Here is a 21,111-nt window from a genome sequence, read left to right on the forward strand (position 1 = left end):
CGGAGGGCTAGAAGGACTTCACGGAAAGGGCTCCGTGAGGTGGCGTGAGACTTGGCTTGGAGGCGTTTCCATTCTCGGAAAGGGAAAGCCCTCCACGTGAAGAAGTGTGGGTCGGCTCGCAGGGCAGGCAAGGTTTCGATTTAGGGAAGGTCCTCCTTCAGGTACTTTGGAGGCTAGGCACAAAAGAGTTGAAAGACTTTTGTTTTCCCGTGAAGTAACTTGCTTCTCCGCACGGCGTTGCAGGGGGATTTGCGTCGCGGAAAGGCCTCCTCCGTGAGGCAAGGGTTCGAAGGTTTCGATGTATAGAAAAGCCCCCATGTGGTGAAGGCGCGGCTTGGCGAAGGTGTAGGAGGATGGTCGTGTTGTCAGATTGACATCGGCAGCACCGTTGACCTGTCGGGCTGTTCCCATATTGACACGAAGTCAGTGCATTTTTTTGCCCAGGTGTCCTCTCGATTCATGGGTGGAAAACCTAAACCGTGCCTAAAAGATAAGGCATTGGTGGCGACTAAATTGTTATGAGGTGGAGCTGAGCAAATCGCCAACAAGTTATTTGATGTGAATTTCCATGGAAACAAAACTTCTTGAAATGCTCGAAAAGATCCCGAACTCAACCCTTCGAAACACTGAATGCTCATAAGAGTGGCAAATACTACGGAACCCTCGCTTTCCCTACTCCATGAGGTTATAGAGGAGGACGGGCCACTGCAGGCTCGAGACGGATAGCTAGCTCAGCTCGAAGACGTCCTGGAACCTCGAGCCTAAAACGAGCCGGGTCTTCATTTGGTGTCTGCTGTCCCCCTTGCTCACACCAGTCACAATTTTCAAGAAAGTCTTATATCACCATGGTTTAAGATCTAATACGTAGTACTTGGTGTAGTGGCGCCTCAAGCAATTAAAGATGGTACAAACAGTTGATGTGAAATGGGAGAGAGCAAGAATACTATTCTAGTGTCATAACTGCACAGCCAGGAAACCCTGGCTTGAGCAATTTGGGTAATCATTGGTATTTTCTTTATTCATCATCGTCATAACTTTATTTTGATCACGAGGATCTTAAAAAGTGCATTGAAAAAAGTTAAAAATACCATAAAAATGAGCCATAAAAAGGATACATCTCTTCCATATATACAATTAAAATGCAATAGAAATTATGATACAATACATTTAGAGCATTTGATTCATAGAGCTAACAGAAATTTTGCTAAGCCAAAGACTGTTACTCTACGGATGTCTCTAGAAATAATTATCAGCACTTCAAGGTAGTGGCCACTACTGATAAGCCTGCACTAGGATTATCCACTTCCCCTCAAGTTCTTGTAATGGGGACAGAAAAATAAATGCCACTCCATGCACTGATACAGTCTAATGCGCTAAAGTGAAATATTCTCGCATATTTAATTCATACCTTTTACATTTTTTGAACATATTGATCATACTTTTGTGCAATTTACGTGCCAAATAATTTGTCAGCACGTGTTATGGCTTCTAGAACTAAGCCAGACTCTGTTCAGTTCTCCCTGTGCATTCTCTGGCACATTCCTATAGTGGCAAGTCATTGTAGAGGATGGATCACAACTTCACTGTTTCTGGCAACCATATGTATACTTGGTATGCTATGTTAATTTGTTGCGTTGTTTAAATCGTCAGCATGCCCTTATTTGGATAGTGTCATTCTCTTTTCACTTATTTTCACCTTCTAAAAAAGCAGCGTTCGTACCAAGACTGAAATGTGGTAACTGTCTTAAAATGTTAACATGCTCCTAAAACAATTTATCTTCCCTTCAGTTTGATGGGAGCACCTTCGCATCACACTTCAACTTCATTCACCAGGCGGCAGAATAATGGGTATGAATGTATGAGCGAATTGCTCAGAAATGTGACTAGTTGAATGTGGTGCAAGGAATAGAATGGTTGCAGCAGGGTGTCTTTGGAATGTGTGGGTATGGACGTTAGAATGATTCTTGAAGTAAAGCTGGAAAGTTGCTGGAAAACATTGATCGTCTGATGTCCTTCCTGTACCTTCACCTATGTTGTGTGATCCTTCAATACATATTTGTCATGTGCACAGTCGTGCAAAGAGCTGCATGTGGCTTTAAACATTACACTAGCAAAGAGCAGGTTGACTCACAAATATGTCAGGAAGTCTTCCATCTACTTCACCGTTTATGCTGGAGCTCTGTCATCTGACTTGGTTGGTCTCTGTCGGGCAGCAGTCAAACCGTGGTTACATCTCTGAACTGTTCACTGCTTTGTGGAGTACCACAGGGATCTGCTCTCAGTCCCACACTATTTAATGTATACCTGAAACCCCGGCAGCGCTGATAAGATCGTTAAGTTTGGACGCTACTTCCTTGCAGATGACTCTCAGATAGTGATAGCTATGTCTTCCCCAATAACCTGGGGGGGTTCAAACTTCCATGACTGCATGAGAGAAACTGGAAAATGGATGGACCAAATCTGTCTGCAACTAAATTCCAGGAAAGCAGAAGTTATCCTTTTTGGGAGTAACCCTTCCTTGTAGTCCCCCTTCTGGTGGCCCGAGGAAGTGGGCCCACTTCCAGTTCCTGTGAAAAAAGGTAAAAATCGAGGAGTAGTAATGGACAATAGTCTAATGTTCGGGCTACAGGTGATTGCAGTTCTATCTACTGCTTTGCTTGTTCATGGAATGCTAAAAAAGATCCTGCCTTTCATCCCTTCAACTCTCAAAAAACTAATGTCAGCTTATCACCAAACTTCACTGGCTGCCAGTCAGGCAACTTATGAAACTCAAGGCACTAAATCAGATCCATAAGCCCCTTCGTGGTATTGGTCTTGTTTTTCAGCAGCCCTCATTTAAATGGTACAGACCTAGGAGAACTCTTCGATCCATGGGTGTCAGAAACTGAAGACCAACACATTTAGACTCTCAAACTGGGAGGGGGGGGGATTTGGGAGCTTTGTTACAGCAGGAGCCAAAGAGTGGAATTTACTGTGTCTCCAAATCAGTCATTTATAATCTGCTGTCGTTCAGGAAGGTTCATAAAACCTGGCTATTTGCAAGTTAAGGAATCCATTACTAGCCATATCAGTTTCACCATGAGCTAGCGCCTTGACATCTATTAGTATTTATTACACTTTAGAAGCATTTATCACATAACATAATAAATATAGTGGAATGGAACAGAATAGCAACAGACCAGGTTGAGTTTACAGATTCCCATCTCCTGGAACTTGCTAAGAAGTCTGTAAGCAGTACAGATGGAGTGATATCATCATTGCTCGTCAGGGTTTCAGCACTCCAGAGTGGCCTACCAAGCATGGTCACCTGAACCCCAGTGTGTCAGCTATATTGGCCGTAGATAGTAAACCTAACAATCCAACATCATTGCATGCAATGTGCCCGGTGTGAGTTCTACGTGGTGGCCATTTTGGTTGCTTAAAGTGCATTCTGGAATTTACCAGATCAAAACACAGTATGGGGGGAAAATTGTCAAATAGAGCAATACACATTTTATATAAAAAAAAAAAACTAGAAGCAAGGGAAACGATAGACACACGTGCTGCCATGTTGAGCTCAGCGGCTGCTAGCACCAATACTGAGATAATGGGGAAAACAATGGTTTGTTTAATTTTTGCAGTGAAGAATGTAAGTTATTGAAGGGAGGGGAACCAGCACTGATTCCTGCTGTCGACTGCAGTTCAAGAGGTTTGACGTTTTAAACATTTAAGTACCACATATATGAAGCAACTCATCACAAAATAGATTGGGAGTAAATGGGTGCTAAAAGAGCAAATATTTTATCTTTTTGCATTATAAGGAACTACAAACAAGTGATATGGTGCAATCGGTGTAGAACAAATCTACAGGGGTGTGGAATTACTATCTTCTGACGTCCAGGACATATTTGTTTGTGGTCAAGGACAAGTCTGCATGTTTATTTTGTCCACATAACAAAAGGACTGTTTGCCGCTGAATCAGGTTCTGCATCTGTTAATGAGGTATTTTATCTATACTACTAGTATAAAGAGAGAACAGAAACCTTTTGGCAAGGTAAACTCGGGAACCACCGCGCCAATCCACACACCCAATACATTGTTGGAATCCTCAGGGTGTGTAGATGGACATAGGCAACTTAAAATAAAACTTAAATTAAAAAATTTAAATTTCCAAACAAAGTAGTCCCCTAAAACTAGCGCCGGCCGCGACGTAGCGCTGACCGCTACCTACACCTGCGTGATGACGACAGGCGGGGAGGAGCGGCGAGGAGTGGTCCGGCGGCTCAGGTAAGGTGAGGCGGGAGGCGGTCCGGGCAGTGTCGGGGCGGGCGGGGGCCCGGGAGTGGCGGTGAAGTCCGGAGCGCGGCTGAGGTAAGGCAGAGGCGGGTGGCGGTTTAGGCAATGTCCGGGCGGGGGCCCGGCTAGGACTGCACAAAAGCCCAAAATGCTTCCCCCAGCCCACTTCTGCCCCGTGCAACGCCGGGGCGGGCTGCTAGTATCATGTACAGGGTTAGTTAACGCAAAGCTCCTTCTCTTAGGGTGAGTGCTCTAAGAAATGCATTGAGTTATGAGCTCAGCATGCATTACTGAAAGTGGTTCCACTACAAAAATGCGTACATGTTGACAAAACCTAATAATTAGCAATTATAATTCTCCTATAAAATGTTTTATTATATGTAAATACATGAAGAAAGGAAGCTCACACAAAAATCTTCATACCAATAAATCCTTTCATGGGCCTGATTACGAATAGGCCTGTCTGATGTGAAAATTATCGTGACCAGTAAAAGTTTTGACCCTGGGGTGTTCAGAATTTATTGGATGCAACAATTATTCCATAATCTGAGATTTTATGGAATAACATGCCAATATTGGTTCTGACTGACCAAAATCAGCATGTCCCAGTAAGCACTAGTCATTTCCCTTTGTTAAATTCCAGCAGGTGCAACCTCCTGAAATTTAAAGAAGGGTCCAATCTTTATCCCACATAGCAAATATGGAGTGGGATACACATTACAACACCTGTAATTGTGATTCCTGTCCAAACATCTGTTTGCACAAGGATTACAAATTTACAGGCAAATTGTAATGTTGCCCTATTATTGAAAAATCACTTCTGCATATGTAAGCCAAACATACATGCGTAGAGAGTTCATAATATTTTGACTCCAACAAGACCTTGCCGAGTTTATCTAGTTCTAAAATGTAAATGTCCAGTCTTTAATATAGCACTTAGTGCATGCTCACAATTAAAGCAGACAAGAGAAAAATGGTTCAGGGGATTTTCTGTGATTTTTGATGAAGATCAAACTTTAACAAAATGGTGCTGACATTATTTAGTCGAGAAAGCTGGAGAAATGTGGAGCACTGCTTGTGTTTGGACGAGAACCCTCATTCACCCTAGGGTGACATGCTTCATCATAGGGTTTCCTCCACACACTGGGACTGAGAGAGTCTGTTGATGGCCGAGTTGGACCTTGCCTACATAATTATGGTAAGGTAAAGGTAAATGCTCACTGAGAGCACCTAACACAAGTTTTACAATGGTGGTGGTAGACACTGGTGTTGTACATTGCTTTTAAAATTCCTTTTTATATTTCTTTTTTGTTTCGTACAGTGTCATCTGCCGCGCTCAAGATTCTGGTGCTATGAGTACAGATGGTCAGCTGATTGGATGCCTTATTATGAAAGAAATATCTTTAATATTTAATTTTTGTACACATTATATATAGCAGAGTGACTGACAACCTTGGTCCTGATAAATGACTTGAACTATACAGTCATAAACATGGTTACCACAAGGTAGGGTAACATCCATTTCCATATTTCACTAAGCTTTTAACTCCTATCCATTAGGGCATATGAATAAAGTTTTTTTCGCCACCCATGAGACAGTTGTATACACTTTTTCTTTTGCACTCTGCCCCTCACTCTATCCCTACAGGTAATTGTCCCGTACGTGCAATAGAACAACCCTGCTCCTTTCCTACTGGAAAGTCGTAGCCCACACAGGGTACCTTGCCGTCCTAGTTTGTGGAGGGGACCGTATGATGAACCATATCACCCTAGGTTGAGTGATGGTTCTTGTGCAAACAAAAGCAGTGCTCCACATTCTCCTACATTTCTCCACCTTTCTAGCCCCGTACGTAGTGTGAATTGAGATTCGAATTTGGAGCAGTACGTTTCAATTTGGGTCATTTACTCTCCTGTGAGACTTTCTATGTGTGAAATTTGTTTATTTAGTCGAGCCATTGTGGAATTATCTCCCTTAGAATGAAATTCTCTAGATTGATAAAAAAACTCTGAATGGCATTCTTGAAAAAAACTTTAGTTTCTTCATTTTTAGGTCTCGCTTATTATATCCCGCAGGGATTAATAGGGGAGTATATAGTAGGCAAAACAAAATCTCTACCAAGTGCGGATTACGTCCAGTTCATGTGATGCACTTGTGTAAGACGCGCGTGCACGTCAAACCCATCAGCCCCCCTCCTATTTGCTCCCGAGCCAGGCATCAGACTTCAAAGGAGTCCCTTCCGCTCCCCCGCCACACCAGCCACATCACAAACCACCATTTGTCGCATCATCGCATCAGACCCGCCACAGCAATGCAGGGAGCTTCAGACTTCAAAGGAATGCTCTCCCCCGCCCCCCTCTGCGCAATGCCAGAGCTTTATTAAAATCGTTTTTGCGTGCCACTCGCGGGCTGTTAGTGCCTTACAATCCCTGAAGCACTCACAAACGTCATGTCCATACAGTTGTGGCTCCGACTTTTTTTCTCGAGCATCTTTCATTTTCAGTGCTGTTTTTAATGTGTAGCCAGCTAGGGCTGAAATCAGAATCTGTTTTCAGTTTGGCATTCACACCATCGCCCGGGGGATGAAAGCATAGTAAAACGTGCAAAAAGCAGCAATTTTGTGCGGGTACTTGAAACCCGACCAGTCTTGTTTTTTTTGTTGTTTGTTTTCATTCAAGCTAATTACAGAGGAGGAATAAAGGTGATTCAGTCTATCGACTTTGTCTGGTTTAGACTTTTGTTTAAAGTGCATGTAAAAAAGAAAGGTTAAGGTAATCTATGTCATTAGTATTTATATTCCTGCCTTTTGTCATGGCTCATGGCGCCTCTCACAACTGCCCCTCCCCCACCCCCACCATAGAGCGCGTCTCACGGCCATGTCATCGCTTTCACTTTCACGGCTGTGCCGCCGTGTCCATTTAAACTTTTCTTGTATTGCTATTGAGTTCTATTTATTATTAGGCAGCCAGTTTCGCCACTGGGTATGACAGAAAGTAATTCGCATGCTGTTGGTTGTAAACACGAAGGCCTTTACATGTGATGAATATGGCGGGATGGATAATGTGCGTATTGGCGGGGGTGTGTTCAACCGGTGCTGTGTATTCTATTAGTAAAACAAACGTGAAATCTACCCAGTGCGACATTGCGCTCTCCCTAGAGCTTCTACATAAAAGGAAATGTATTAACTATAAAAGTGTACATGCGACCTTCCTGACAATTAACTCACGAATAACCTGTAAACACCACCAAGTAATGACACTGTCTACACTAAATGTACAATGACTCATCTATCCACTCATATTATGGGATCATATTAATCTGCTTTACACACTAGCTGCGAAGCAAGCACAGCTGTAGCTTTTTAATGAAGTTGCTGTGCATCTATTGTAATTAAGCACCGCTATTTAATATATATATTTGTTTCATGCAGGTAGATTTTTTTCCATATAGGTGAGAGAGTATGTCTGTGTGTAATACGGGAATACTATTTTTGGTTTTGATGACAATGTTCTGTTTTACTGATCAGTGTTGTTTTCAGGATTATTTTCCGTGTTCAAATAGAACTATGCAGCAACATAAAACTTAGAAGGCTATTCCATTTGTTGTACAGCGTTTGTTGTTCTATACGCCGTGGTCCTCCAAATCCAACTCCACCCTCCAAATCCAACTCCACCCTCCAAATCCAACTCCACCCTCCAAATCCAACTCCACCCTCCAAATCCAACTCCACCCTCCAAATCCAACTCCACCCTCCAAATCCAACTCCACCCTCCAAATCCAACTCCGCCCTCCAACTCCGCCCTCCAACTCCGCCCTCCAACTCCGCCCTCCAACTCCGCCCTCCAACTCCGCCCTCCAACTCCGCCCTCCAACTCCGCCCTCCAACTCTGCCCTCCAACTCTGCCCTCCAACTCTGCCCTCCAACTCAAACTCCACCCTCCACCTCCAACTCCAGCTCCACCCTCCAACTCAAACTCCCCCCTCCAACTCCCCCCTCCAACTCCCCCCTCCAACTCCCCCCTCCAACTCCGCTCTCCAACTCCGCTCTCCAACTCCGCTCTCCAACGCCGCCCTCCAACTCGACCCTCCATCCCTCGGGGGCACCACCACATCTCTCTGGGACACCACCACATCACTCTGGGACACCACCACATCACCCAAGAACACCACCACATCACTCAGGAACACCACATCATCCCTCAGTCAAACCACACCATCACTCAGCACCACATTAGCACTGTCCTTGCTTGCTACCAACAAGCATTGCCATAGCCAATAGGACTCGCATTAGGAAAGTGTAAGCTATTGGCTTTGTGAATAACAATGCAATTAATTTATATATTTTCAAAGCCAACACATATTAAAAAAATGTGTCATTTACAATACCAATAGCTCACTTTCCTAATGCGAGACCTATTGCATTGCAAATGCTTGTTTATTTGTTTTGTGGCTTTTAAGTAGGCCTTCATACCCCTTAGCCCCTCCTCTTCTTTTTTTCCCATATTCATTGCTTTAAGACCCCTGCTTTCCATGCCCCTTTTGATACCCCCCTTACTTTGCTCATGTTTTTATTTTGCACAGTATTTTTACTTTTACAAACCCCTTTGCACTTTACTCCAGTTTTTTTACACACCCCTTACTCCTCTCAATGAATTCATTTTTACATACTCCGCACTCCCCTTCCTGCTTCTCTCCTTTTTATAAACCCTTTACTTCTTTTTTCCCAATCCCTTAGTCCCCTTCTGCATTACTGTTTTTCAAATCGGACTTCCCCTCTTACAGTTCCTTTTTTTTTTTTTTTTAAAGCTCTGTACTCCCTCTTTATTTACTCCTTTTAAAACCCTAGTCTCCCTCGAGTGTTACTCAGTTTTTAAAAACAGGCTTCCACTGCTGGTTTAATCCCTGTTTTTATACTCTTGATTCCCCTACCGCCTTACTTTCTTGAAAAAAAAAACCTTACTCCCACTCCTATTTTAATTCCTTTTTTCAAACTCTTTGCCCCCTCCTGTGTTACTCCCTTTTTCTCCAACTCCTTACAGATGTACCCCCTTCTCCAAACCATTTACTCAGTTTTTCACTTCGCTCCATTTGATGTAAACCCCTTAGTCCCACTTCATTCCAATTTTTGAAACCCCTGAATTCCTTCCCCACCTTACTCCCTTTTTTGTTTTTATTTTTATTTTTAAGAAACCCTTTAGTCTCCCTCACAATTTTCTTCTTTTTTGCCAGCCTCTTACTTCCCTTCCGGTTTTGCTGATTATTTTCCGGACCCATTTTTCCATCTCCCTCTCTACAGCCTTTTTTCAAACCTGTTATTCCTGCTTTGCTCCCCTCTCACTTAAAAAAAAAACTTTGCTCCCATTGTTTAGAAGTATAGAGAAACGATAATGCTATGTTCAGGAGATTAATTGCCAATCCACATTGCATATCAATGTGGTAGGTAAGAAGAGTAGTAATGACAAGTTTAAGAAACATCAGTTTGCAGGGCCAAAATAAAATAAGCAAGAATTGCAATAGTTGTGGCGGTTCCAATAATTTACATAATGTGGGAGTTTGAACAGACTCACAGACACCGGAACTCGGGGTAAAGAGGGTTTTATTGTTTTATAAGAGCGTTTCTTCTGTATCGTCTTTCGGTAATAGGGGAGAGGCGTGTCTTTCTTCTGTCAGTCGATCCAGGCGTTTCACTGCTCCTACTCTTCGATATTCCTGGGGGATTCTGGGACTTGTAGGCCGCTTCTCGTGGTGCCGCGTCGTCCCGTCCAGGATACCGGGAAAGAAAGAAAGGTGCAATTAGGCTGGGGCCTTGGGTTGTGCAGAGGGAAGGGAGTGAGGAACACACGTGCAATTAACCGACCCAGGTTCAAGAGAGGGGTTCGTGAGGGTGAGGGGTTTGCACTGGATGTTGGTCGGAGGTTCAGGGAGGTTTAAAGCGTGACCGTACCTGCTCAAGCCACACTTCCCTTGAAGTGTGGCAGGACGAAGCGCCTCTAGGGTGGCCTCCTGGCTTGTCGCGGACGTCTTGTCCCGGTCTCCGCTGTTCCTCGCTCTTCTCCTCGACTCCTGACTCCGGGGCTTCCTCTTCTCCTCGACCTGCCTCCTCCTTCTCCTGCTGTACTCCTCCCACCTCGTCCGTCCTCCGATGTACTCCTCTCGCCTCCTCCGTCCTCCGATGTACTCCTCCCGCCTCGTCCGTCCTCAGATGTACTCCTCCTACCTATCCTCCTCGCTAGCTCCGTACTCCCACTCCTCTCTGTCCTCACGCAAATCACCTCCGGGTGTAAAACACACCTGTTGGTTCACTGGACTGGGTTTTACCTGCGACGGGAGGGCGTGGCCAGGGTCCAGTTCCACCCAGTTAAAGAAACAGTGTTCCGCATCTTCTTCTGGTCCGGGGTTGTACACAGCGTCTGCTGTCTTCCAGGTCTTGGTGTGCTGTTTAGAAAGAGGGGACATGGGTACGTCAGGAGGGTCCGGGTCCCCCTCGTTACATATAACTTCAAGCCTTGCCCAGCTTACATTAACATGAGGAACAAATGCAAGAGAAGATGACCTCTTCGAATGTTTTGCAGAGGTTTTTGATGGCTGAAGGTCAACCTGGTAACTAGACCAGGGGGATAAGGGCTCTTTTTGACTGAAGCTTAATGCCATTTTGACTGTTTGAGCTGGTTAGAATGAATGCAAAAAGTTGCCCAGGTGTTCCATAAACATGTATTGGAAAGACGTTGTAGTTGTGATATACCAAAATAAGTAAACCTTTGGTGGCTAATCTTGTTGGGGAAAAAAGAACTTGTGCACAAGTAAGGCCTGCAGGATACAGATGGCATAAGATCAACTCAGCTATGTACCACTGGGCTGAAGTTTATTTTCGTGGACAGACAATTTCCTAGGGAAATGTGTGTGAGAGCGTTAAATAGCTGGAGCGTCTTTGGAAGAGATCTGTGCATGCATGTGTGCAAGTTGTGGAGTCCTGGTCCACTTGCTATGCTGGAAAATCTGTGTACTTAATATTTATGTAAGTAGTTTACATTGCTATGATCTTCTCTTGGTCATGCTATTCTTTATGTTGTTTTTAATGACTATGGGCATGATTCCCTTTTTACAAGCATTGTATCGGACATGTTTAAAAATGATCATATTATTCCACTGTTGAAAAAACCTACAGTGGACTCAGAGATTGTGAATAACTTTAGGCTTATTTTCCAACTTTCTTTTTCTACCCAAACTACTAGAGCACACTGTGTTTTATCAGCCCTCACTCTTTGAGTTCCCAAATTTACTGCATCCCATGCAAGCTGGTTTTCGTTTGGGCTACAGTACTGAGATTGCCGTGACCACGGTCTTGGATGATCTTCGTCTCTGTGCTGATCAGGGTGTGCCTGTCTTGGATTTTATTGGATCAGTCTACAGCATTTGACAGTGTTGACCAGGGTTCTTCAAAGTATTGTATTGTATTGTATTGTACACTTGTATAGCGCAAAGTCTGTCCCGGAGGACCGGATTTCTCCCAGATTTGTAGCATTTCCCCATTTAGGTAAATGTAGTTAAAATCTGCCATGGATCTGGCCCTCCAGGACCAACTTTGGAGAGCCCTGGTGTTGACCATTAAATTCTTTTAGGGCATATGGATAATTGTGGATCAGGAGCACTTCCTTATGTGGTTTTGGAACTTCCTAATAAATAGATTGTTCCAGGTCCATCTGGATTGCTTCGTGACTATGCTAAAAACTTTGACCTGTGAGGGAACCTGGGTGTTCACTACTGTCTCCACGTCTATGTGCACTTGTGCAATATCTGTTTCAGATATTGAGGCTGTTCATTTATGCAGATGATTTCTAGATCCTCTTTAAATTGATGGTGACAAGGCCGAAAACTTGCACAGTTTCTTACTAGGGGTGGAATCATAGATAAGTATGAGTAATCTTAAACTATATGGAGGCAAAACTGAAATCTTTTCTGCTCTTATCTCCAGCATTAGAGTTTCCCTTTTGGCCTCCTTGTCTTGGGAAGAAATACACCTAAGTGTATTGATTGAAAAAATCAGTTTGTCAAGTTTGATTTGGGCTTAACTACGTCAAATCAAATCGGTTGCAAGAACCTGTTTTTACCTGCTCCGCACATTAAAGCAAATGTTACCCCCTATTTACTCACATTTGCAAAGTCTAGATCGGTACTCGCAAACATTTGCCCAAGGGCCATAAAGAACAGTCTGTGGTGTGGCTGAGGGCCGCACTAATGCCAGCAGGGTGGCAGTGGGGGTCTGGGTGAGTCAGGGATTGTGTAAATGGGTCTAAGAAACAGTAAATAATTTTTTTTAAATAAATGGGCAAGCATTTATTTCCAGGTTAATAAATGCTTGCCAGTTTATTTAAAATTTTGTTCTGAATATTAGTGCTTCTCAACTAAACAGCAGCTTGTTCTGCTGTTCACCAGGGGGGCTGCATGTAAAGGTCAAGAAGGCTGCAAGTGGCCCCGGACTGCACTTTGAGTATCATTGGTCTAGATGTATTTGTCACAGCCAGGTTGGACTATTGCAGTGCAGTCTATCCTAATTTACTGGCCATGTCATTGAGGAAACTTCATGTTATATAAAACTTAGAAGCTAGGTGGTGTTTTGATTTGATGCACTCTGAATCCATCTCTCCTACTTCAGGCTCCTCGTATTGGTTACTATAAAAAAAAGTTGTTTTCAACTCTTTGGGCCTTGTGCAGAAAGCTCTCTTTCTCTGAAGGGATGCTGTTGTCTTCTGTGTTGCAGCCTTTTTAGTAACGGCTCCTAAATTCAGCGGAGTCACTTTAGGCGGTAGAGCTTTCACTGTCGCAGCAGCTAAACTCGGAAACTTGTTACTGTATTCATTGAACTCCCAGCTGCCTCTGCTACAAAAAAATGGAAATTCCTAAAAAGCAAAAAAATATTTTCTTTCCAATCTCTTAATGGCCATCTTTAAAATTTCCATTTACAGTTGAAGTCAATTTTTAGACTTCAGCATCAAGGTAACTGGGTGTGGATGTTTGTGCTCAATTAATGATAAAAATAAATATTTAGATATTGCCTTATCTGTCACTTAAAGTTTTACTGTGAATAAGAGTATGTTTTTATTGTGCTATAGCATCCCATGTTGAATTCAGTGATTGGTTGGATAAGCGTTTTATCTGTGTACTTTTATGTCTTTTATAGGAGGAAAGATATTTGCGGTCTTGTCATACTTTGTTACATGTCACAGTGGTGTATGTATATATATATATGGTATTTCAATAGTGCAAACCTAGCCAAAAGGCAGCAGAGCACTGTACATGGTCTAAGACTAGCACAAATCCAACAAATAGAAGGGGAGGAAGCTGGGATGTAGACAATTAATGCACTGGACTGTTTTTTCCTTTAGCAAGGTGAGTGTTCATCTCTTTCCTAAATTGACGTAGTCTTCATGGATATGGGGATGTTGTTCCAGGTTCTGAATGCATATATGATGCATGCCTACTGTTCTGAGGGCCACCAGGGGTGGTGATTTTGTCTGCAAAATAAGCGAAGCGGCTATTTCATAGCTTTTTAAATGGTTCAGCTGGTTTTAAAGTTGGTTCAAGTGGGCCAATGAAGTTCTTTCGGGGGGGGGGGGGGGGGGGGGTGATGTGACCATATTTCTTCTGGCCCTGAATAAGACAGGCAGCCCTAAGAAGTGCCACTGTGGTGTACCCATATTAACTAGGGTTTTTGCATCCCTTAAATTGTAGCAGTTAAAACCTGCCAAAATGTAATTTGGAAAAGTCTGTTGATGTGCAGTTAACGGCACCTGGTAATTACATTAAACTCCACTATTTTAATAACAGTTGCTGGTCAAACAGTTTTGCACAGATAGCAAACTACTGACGCACTTGTAATTAAGCCTGTTGTATGGAGACACCCAGCCCCTCCCCTTGTGAAGTACTTTGTTAAGCGATCTTCAAACTGAAGACAGAAGCACAGAAAATAGTCTGTCCGGCACTAGAATATTGTTGCACTGCAGTTAACATACTAGGATTTATCAGCTTAACACTAAGGTTGAGAACCTCTGGGTTGGAAGACCTTCTATAATGAGCATCCTGAAAAGTAAAACAATCAACTTACATTTTGACCCTATCTTGCAGCGCACGGCTTAGCATCACATGGATTGTCAAAGAAGGTGGGAATCGTCAAACGGTACTCCTCAGTTTTAAGTATGAAGAAGACCAACTAGCTAGGTAATGCGTGCATCTGTAGAGATATGCAGCCCACCAACGAGGCAAATTAGAATGAGAAATAAGTCTGAACAACAATCATCAACAACAGTTCTGAAATTACATTATAACAAATGGTTCTCGAAGATTGAACTGAACCTCTGGTAGCACTAATTGGAATTCCACAAGGATTCACACTATATCATAATAGTCTGCACACACTTGGGGCCAAGAAGTTACACTAGGTACATATGTCTCCAAAAATATGGAAAATGTTGGCAGATCTCCATGTCTAGAAACTTAAATTATCTATGCAACTTAAAAGTAATGTGCTAATATACCTTTGCTTTCTTGTCACAATGACAAAATGTGTAATCTGGTTGTGGTCCAGCTCAAAACTTTCTGAATGAAATTCATTGGCTGAGGATGAATTGTTAAAGAGAGTAACCCCTTCAGTCTTCCCAATATACAGTAGGTCAATTATTGGTTAAGGAACCTAATTTTTTGGACTTCAGGGCCACCCCAGGTGAAACTATGGAGAAGAAGATATCCCTTTACGCAGGTGGCTTCTTCTGTTCATAACCGAACCCAACGTCACAATTCCCACCCTATTCCAGACGATCAACGCAATGGACGGCCCTCGTGCTATAAGATCAACTGGCGCAAATCAATGGTGGAGAGTCCCAGACAGGTACAAGACTGGACTCTCCTACCGGGGGAACTGGGTGTGGTCGAGGAGGTATCTGGGTATATTCCTCACAACACATAAGGAGGTATGCTGCAAACACAATGTTTTGCTAGTATGGACTACATTCAAAAGTGCAGCAGATAGATGGAAAGCCCTGCCACTCACCACAATGGGCCGAGCAGTCATGTTCAAAATGATCACCCTGCCCCAGTTCCTATACGTCCTTCTGAACGCTTATCATCCCCTCCCACGAACAATATTTTGAGAAAGACACAGAACTATGCTCAATGGGTGGCTAGGAAAACACCCAAGGATTACACTGCAGCGTAATCCATACAATGGTGGACTGGCACGGCTGGATATTGAAGCCTATTATCGGATGGCACACCTGACCCCCATCGACTGGATACACGTGGCAGGAGATCACCCCACTTACAGGCCAGAGCGGGAGACACTGACACCCCATAAGTTCTTTCATTATCTTTATGGAGCAAGGGAACACATAGGCTACTTCCAGCACCATGAGTTACTCTAGAGGTATGAGAGTGTCTAGAACACTGGGAAGGGCCTGTAAGATCCTCAGGGCACCGCCGCTGTGGAAAGGGACCTGGCGCAGGGAGTTGGGTAAGCTGAGGGGATTTGAATTGTGGGACATACTGGCTATCGCTAACATGGGGACATCATTGACAAGGGTGCACTTAAACCCTTTCCTGCCCTCTGTGCCAAATTTACGCTTCATAGATCCCAATTCATCAAATACACCCAGCTACGCCTTGCATGGCTGGCGGAGGCACTGTAGGGTGATGGCCTCCCTTAATACGCGCTGCTGGAGGGGCGACTACAGCAAGAAGAGCTCACAATTAAAGCAGTGTCACTGACATACAAGACATTGAACAACAATATGCTTGATAACCGGGGCAAGCTCCGGGAACCATGAGATGGGTGAGCTGGGTATGGTGGAGTACATGGATTGGAAAGCAGCACTGATGCACCCCAGGGAGGTGGCGATTAAAGCTCGTTTGCGCCTCATTCAGTATACGATCCTTCATTGGGTGTATTATGATTAGGACGGGCTGAAAACTCGAGCTGTCAGCGCTGCAGGCAGGAATTGGGGGATTTCTACCTCCCATTAAAGAGTTGCTCCACTATACAGACTTACTGGGAAGCAATTATCAGGGAACTGAATTCTGTGCTGCAGATCTCCCTTCCCATGAACCCGAAGTTCATCTTGCTGGGGACCCCAAGCGAGTTACATTTCGCCAGAACTCAGCTACTTCTTAGTGCCTTAGGCCTAGTGGTGACGAAGAGGGATATAGCGAGACATTGGGGTGCACAAGACCCACTGACACTACACAAGTTGAAAAGGGGAATGTGCATATACATGGCAGCTGAGAGTGTCCAGTATAAGAGCAGGGGTTGCTCGAGAATGTTTTGTAATGTATGGGGCAGTTGGCTAAACCACTATGGGGTGGACCTACATGGTGCGGTCACACATGTCACTAGTGGAGGGGAATAGAAATGACTCCCACCCCCCCTACCACCCAGGAGGTACTGTTGTGTTTAAAATGTGCAGGAGTAGTAACATCCCCACACTTGATAGAAGAAATACAACACTGTAGAACAGTAATATAAATTGCAACTGTGTGTATCCATGAAGACTGAGATGATTTGGGTATTTCTGTCTCTTGGGTGCGAAGATTGTTCTGTTTTCCACGAAACTTGAAATAAAAATTAAATAAAAAAGAAAGAACCCTAATTTTTATTAAACTTTGTGCAAGTGTAACTACTTAAGCCACCCAAAGGCATTTCAATGGCGAGTTAAAATAGGATCAGCATTCTCACAATCAATTCCCTTTGCTGGGGATAATAGATCACTCCATGTCACCAGGACACAACCTTTACTGTCACTGATCTTCTTGCTTTTTTGGGTGCTGTCACTTATTAAAAGGTGGTTGTTCTGATGGTGTTTTCTCTAGCAATTGTGGTCGCCTATTTCATTCCAGTATGCAATAGATGCCAGCTGTCTCGTTATGTATGTGGGGGTGGGGGGGGTCGTCATGTAAAGCAGTGATTAGACAGTGTGGGCATGTAATGTCAGGAAGGTTTTGCAAACTTGTGGATTTACCGTCTGGAAGTGTTTGTGTTTCCTAGAGTGCTTATGTCATCTGTCCATGGCACATGTTTTTAGACCTCATAGTTTTCATCTTTTGACATGCTTTCCTTGTATGAGCTGAAGCAAAAACAGTAAACGGAGGAATGTTTAAATTCATCTCAGTCATTCGCAGTTGTCACGGCCACATTCCAGACCATCAGAATTTTGCCTATTATGCCACTCTAAACATAGACCACCCATATGCAAATCAGTCATGATCCTGCTCCTGTAGGAAGAGTCAATCCCAAATTGCCAGACCAGACCCATCATGACAGGACCTCAAGGAACTCCAGACTGGTCTCTGGGTACTTGAGCCTTGTAAGTGAAGGTATAGCTTGAGTCCTGTAGCATACTCCGTATGATACACACATCTGGTCATATCCATAATATTTAAGGTACTGAATGAAACAAAAGGGATAGATGCAATGCTTACATTAATCTCAGCCTCAGGCGATTGAACTGTAAAGTCCAAACTGCCAGGCCAGGTCCCCCACAGATGGGAACACAGCTACATAGGCTGAAACCAGAGCACTAATGTAGGAAATCAACCGTGACAAAGCGGCATGCATATTACTCAGAACTAAACTGTTAGACCTGGCATCTTTGGCCTGGTTTCCCCTGTTTTTTTGGCCTCTACCTCCTGTATTTTTGATGCTGTGCTGGATTTCGTTTTTGCTGGTTTAGATGCTTTGGACACTCTGCCACTGCTGATCAGTGCCATAGTGTTAGTGCTCCCTGTGTAAATTGTTATTATGATTGGATGTAAATGATTGGCATATTTGTATCACTATGAAGTCCCTAGTAAAGTGCACTGGGTGTGCCAGGGCTGGTGATGACAAATGCTACTAGTGGGCCTGCAGCACCGATTGTGCCACCCACATGAGTAGCCCTAAAATGGTGTCTCAGGCCTGCCACCGTAGTGCCTGTGTGCAGTCTGTGAACTGCCATGTCCTCCTGGTCAGTGTCCCCACTGACTAGGCCTAACCCTTCCCTTTTTGTGCACATTGGTCACCCCTATGGAAGGCCCAAGGTACCCCCCTGGGCAGGGTGAAGTGTATGTGAAAGGTAGAGCATGTACTGGTGCAGGTGACCTGCTCTGGTAGTGAATTACAGCCATGTTCGTTTTTCACTATTGTAAGGCTATCTTGCTCCATAGGTTAACATGGGGGATGTTGGCTACAGTGGCTACCAGCCTTTCTTCTCATAGGAAAGAGATAGGACATAAGAGTCTAGTATCCATGAACTCAGAATTTAATAACACATCTTTTAGGGAAGGTTGTTTTTAAATCCTGTGTTTGAGAACAGCACTTTTAGAAGGTCGCTGTTCTCTTGTCTGACCCTTCTGTGTGCCTTGGCCTTTTGTGTATTGACTGTCTGGTTTGAGAGTGACAGGGGCTGGGGACTCCCAAGGAGGCTGGCTGAGTCAGCCCTAGGCTGAATGACTGCATTTGCAACTTGAGTGGTGGGGGAAATAGCACCTGGGCCTGAATAGGGCTGTGCCTGCCTTCCACAATGCTGGCTTCACCTCCTGCTGGGCGGCTGACGACCCTGCCCCTCACTCTGAAAGGAAAGGAGAAGCCAGGAAAACAAAGTGCTCAAGAAACACCCAGAACTGGTTCAGACCGGGCTCAGTGCCCACTTGCACAAAGAGAACACAGACTTTTAGGGGTGTAAGTAAAGGACCCCTGACAACAGAAAATTAGATCATCCTGGAATCAAGAAGGAACCCCTGGCAAGGAGAAAGCTGAAACTGAAGAAGGAAGATTGTCCAGCTGTTGCTCTGCTGGATTGCCCTGCTGTTGCTTTGCTGCCAAGGAGAGGGGAAGGACTTTGCTGTGTTGTGTCCCCTTGCTTGAAGGATTCTCCAAGGGCCTGAGAAGAGCTGGCTCCCTGTCCTGAAGTCCCAGGAACAAAAGGACTTCACCCCCAGCTTCCCCTGAGCTCTACTGAGATAGTTCTGTCCTTCCTGGAGTGCTTGGCCCATGTGTGGTGCCTCTGGAAGTTGTATCTGTGCTGGGAAGCTGAAAACTAAAATTTGAGAGACTTTGCTACAGAAAAGGTATTGCATCGCTCGCTGCCGAGCGCATTCCCGACAATGCAAGGAAATTCCCGCTGCTACGAAGGTCGAGATCGTCGCTGCGCCTGTTGCCGCTGTCAGAGTTGTCGCATCCTTCGTTTGTGGGGCGCACCCGATCGGTGCGGGAAGCCTAACATCGCTGCGAGTGTCGTCGCAGAGCCTGTCATCGCTGGGTGAGATCACTTGCGGACCGCATCACGTCGCTGCGAGAGTCATCGCCGAAATCATCGCATCGAGGAGCTGCGAGAGAGGGGATAACCGCTGGATCGCGCATCGTCGCCCCGGAGATAGTCGCAGCCCCTACAAGATCGTCGCATCGTGCCTTTGCAAGAACAAACTTCCTACGGAAACTACGCACCGGAATCCAGACAAGTGGCCTTCCTCCCCATACAGACCGGATTCGTCGCAACACGCCCGCTGCTGCAGCGGGGCTGTCTCAAATGCCTCCCCAGGGTCGCAGGAGCAACGCATTGCTTGTTTTTCCCCGCACCAGCTTCTGCTTTTGAAACTTTGTCGCAACTAAAGGTACTGTGTCTGAAACGTGACGCAACTGTGAACTTTTCACGCAACTGTGGATTATTTTATCGCAACCTAAAGAACTTTTATTGCAACCTTAAGAACTCTTTTGAAACCATATTCTTGAACAGTGTATGTTGGATTTTTGTCGTTTTGGTCTTGTGTAGTTTAAATTAAATACCTTTATTTTTCTAAACTGTTGTGGAGTCAGTTTGTGGTGTTTTCACTGTGTTACTGTGAGTGTTGGTACAATACTTTACACATTGCATTCTGATAAGCCTTGACTGCTCGTGCCAAGCTACCTAGAGGGTGAGTAGGGGTTATTCCAGAGGGTTTCCTCCTTGCCCTGACTAGAAGCAAGGGTCCCTATTTGTACAGTGGTACCTACCTCTGCCAACTAGAGACCCCCAATTCTAACATTGGTGGCAGCGGTGGGATTTGAACTTGTATTTGTACTAGACCCACAGTGATTGGTGTACATCACTAGTGAGTGCAGAACACTACGCCACCGCATACTACTGTTTTTGATTTTGATTCTATTTTTGAGTAACTCTTCAAAGCATCATGTCTACAAAAGAAAAGGCACTCAGTGATGGGGCAGAAGTAGAGTTGGAGTTTGTCTTTGGAGACCTGTATTCCTACAGAGTTGAGGAACTTAGGAAACTCTGCCGCGAGTTTGAGTGCCCCATAAAAAGCAGCTACAGGAGGGATGAGCTGCGAGACATCTCGTAAGGCCCATTGGGAGGCACAAGAGGGAAATGATGATGTGGATGCAGTGAATGGTTTTCAACCCATGGATCTGCCCGAGGGCAGAATAGACTCCGGGGCCGGCAGCAACCATTCCGGTAGGGGCCTCACCCCAGAAGAATTACAAGAAAATCAGAGAGTAAGAGAAAATGACTTGGAAGTCATGAAAATGAAAATGAAACAATTGGAAGTAGAAAAGGCGGCGGAGGAGCGCAAAAATGCCCGCGCTTTGGAGGGGAAGAAATTGCTTTTGGCTCATGAGTTGAGCATGAGAGAACTGGATCTTAAAGCCAAGGAGGTGGATGCCAGTTCAAATGGTGGCAGCGCCGCCAGTGCATGGGGTAAAGTATATATTCCCAAGGATCTGGTACAGAATTACAATAGGAGTGAGGATATGTATGCCTGGTTTACTTCCTATGAGATTGCATTGCGAATGAATGGTGTGTCTGGACAGCATTGGGGGGCGG

The sequence above is a fragment of the Lissotriton vulgaris genome, chromosome 9 (assembly GCF_964263255.1).
Source record: "Lissotriton vulgaris chromosome 9, aLisVul1.2, whole genome shotgun sequence".
In the NCBI taxonomy this organism is placed as follows: Eukaryota; Metazoa; Chordata; class Amphibia; order Caudata; family Salamandridae; genus Lissotriton; species Lissotriton vulgaris.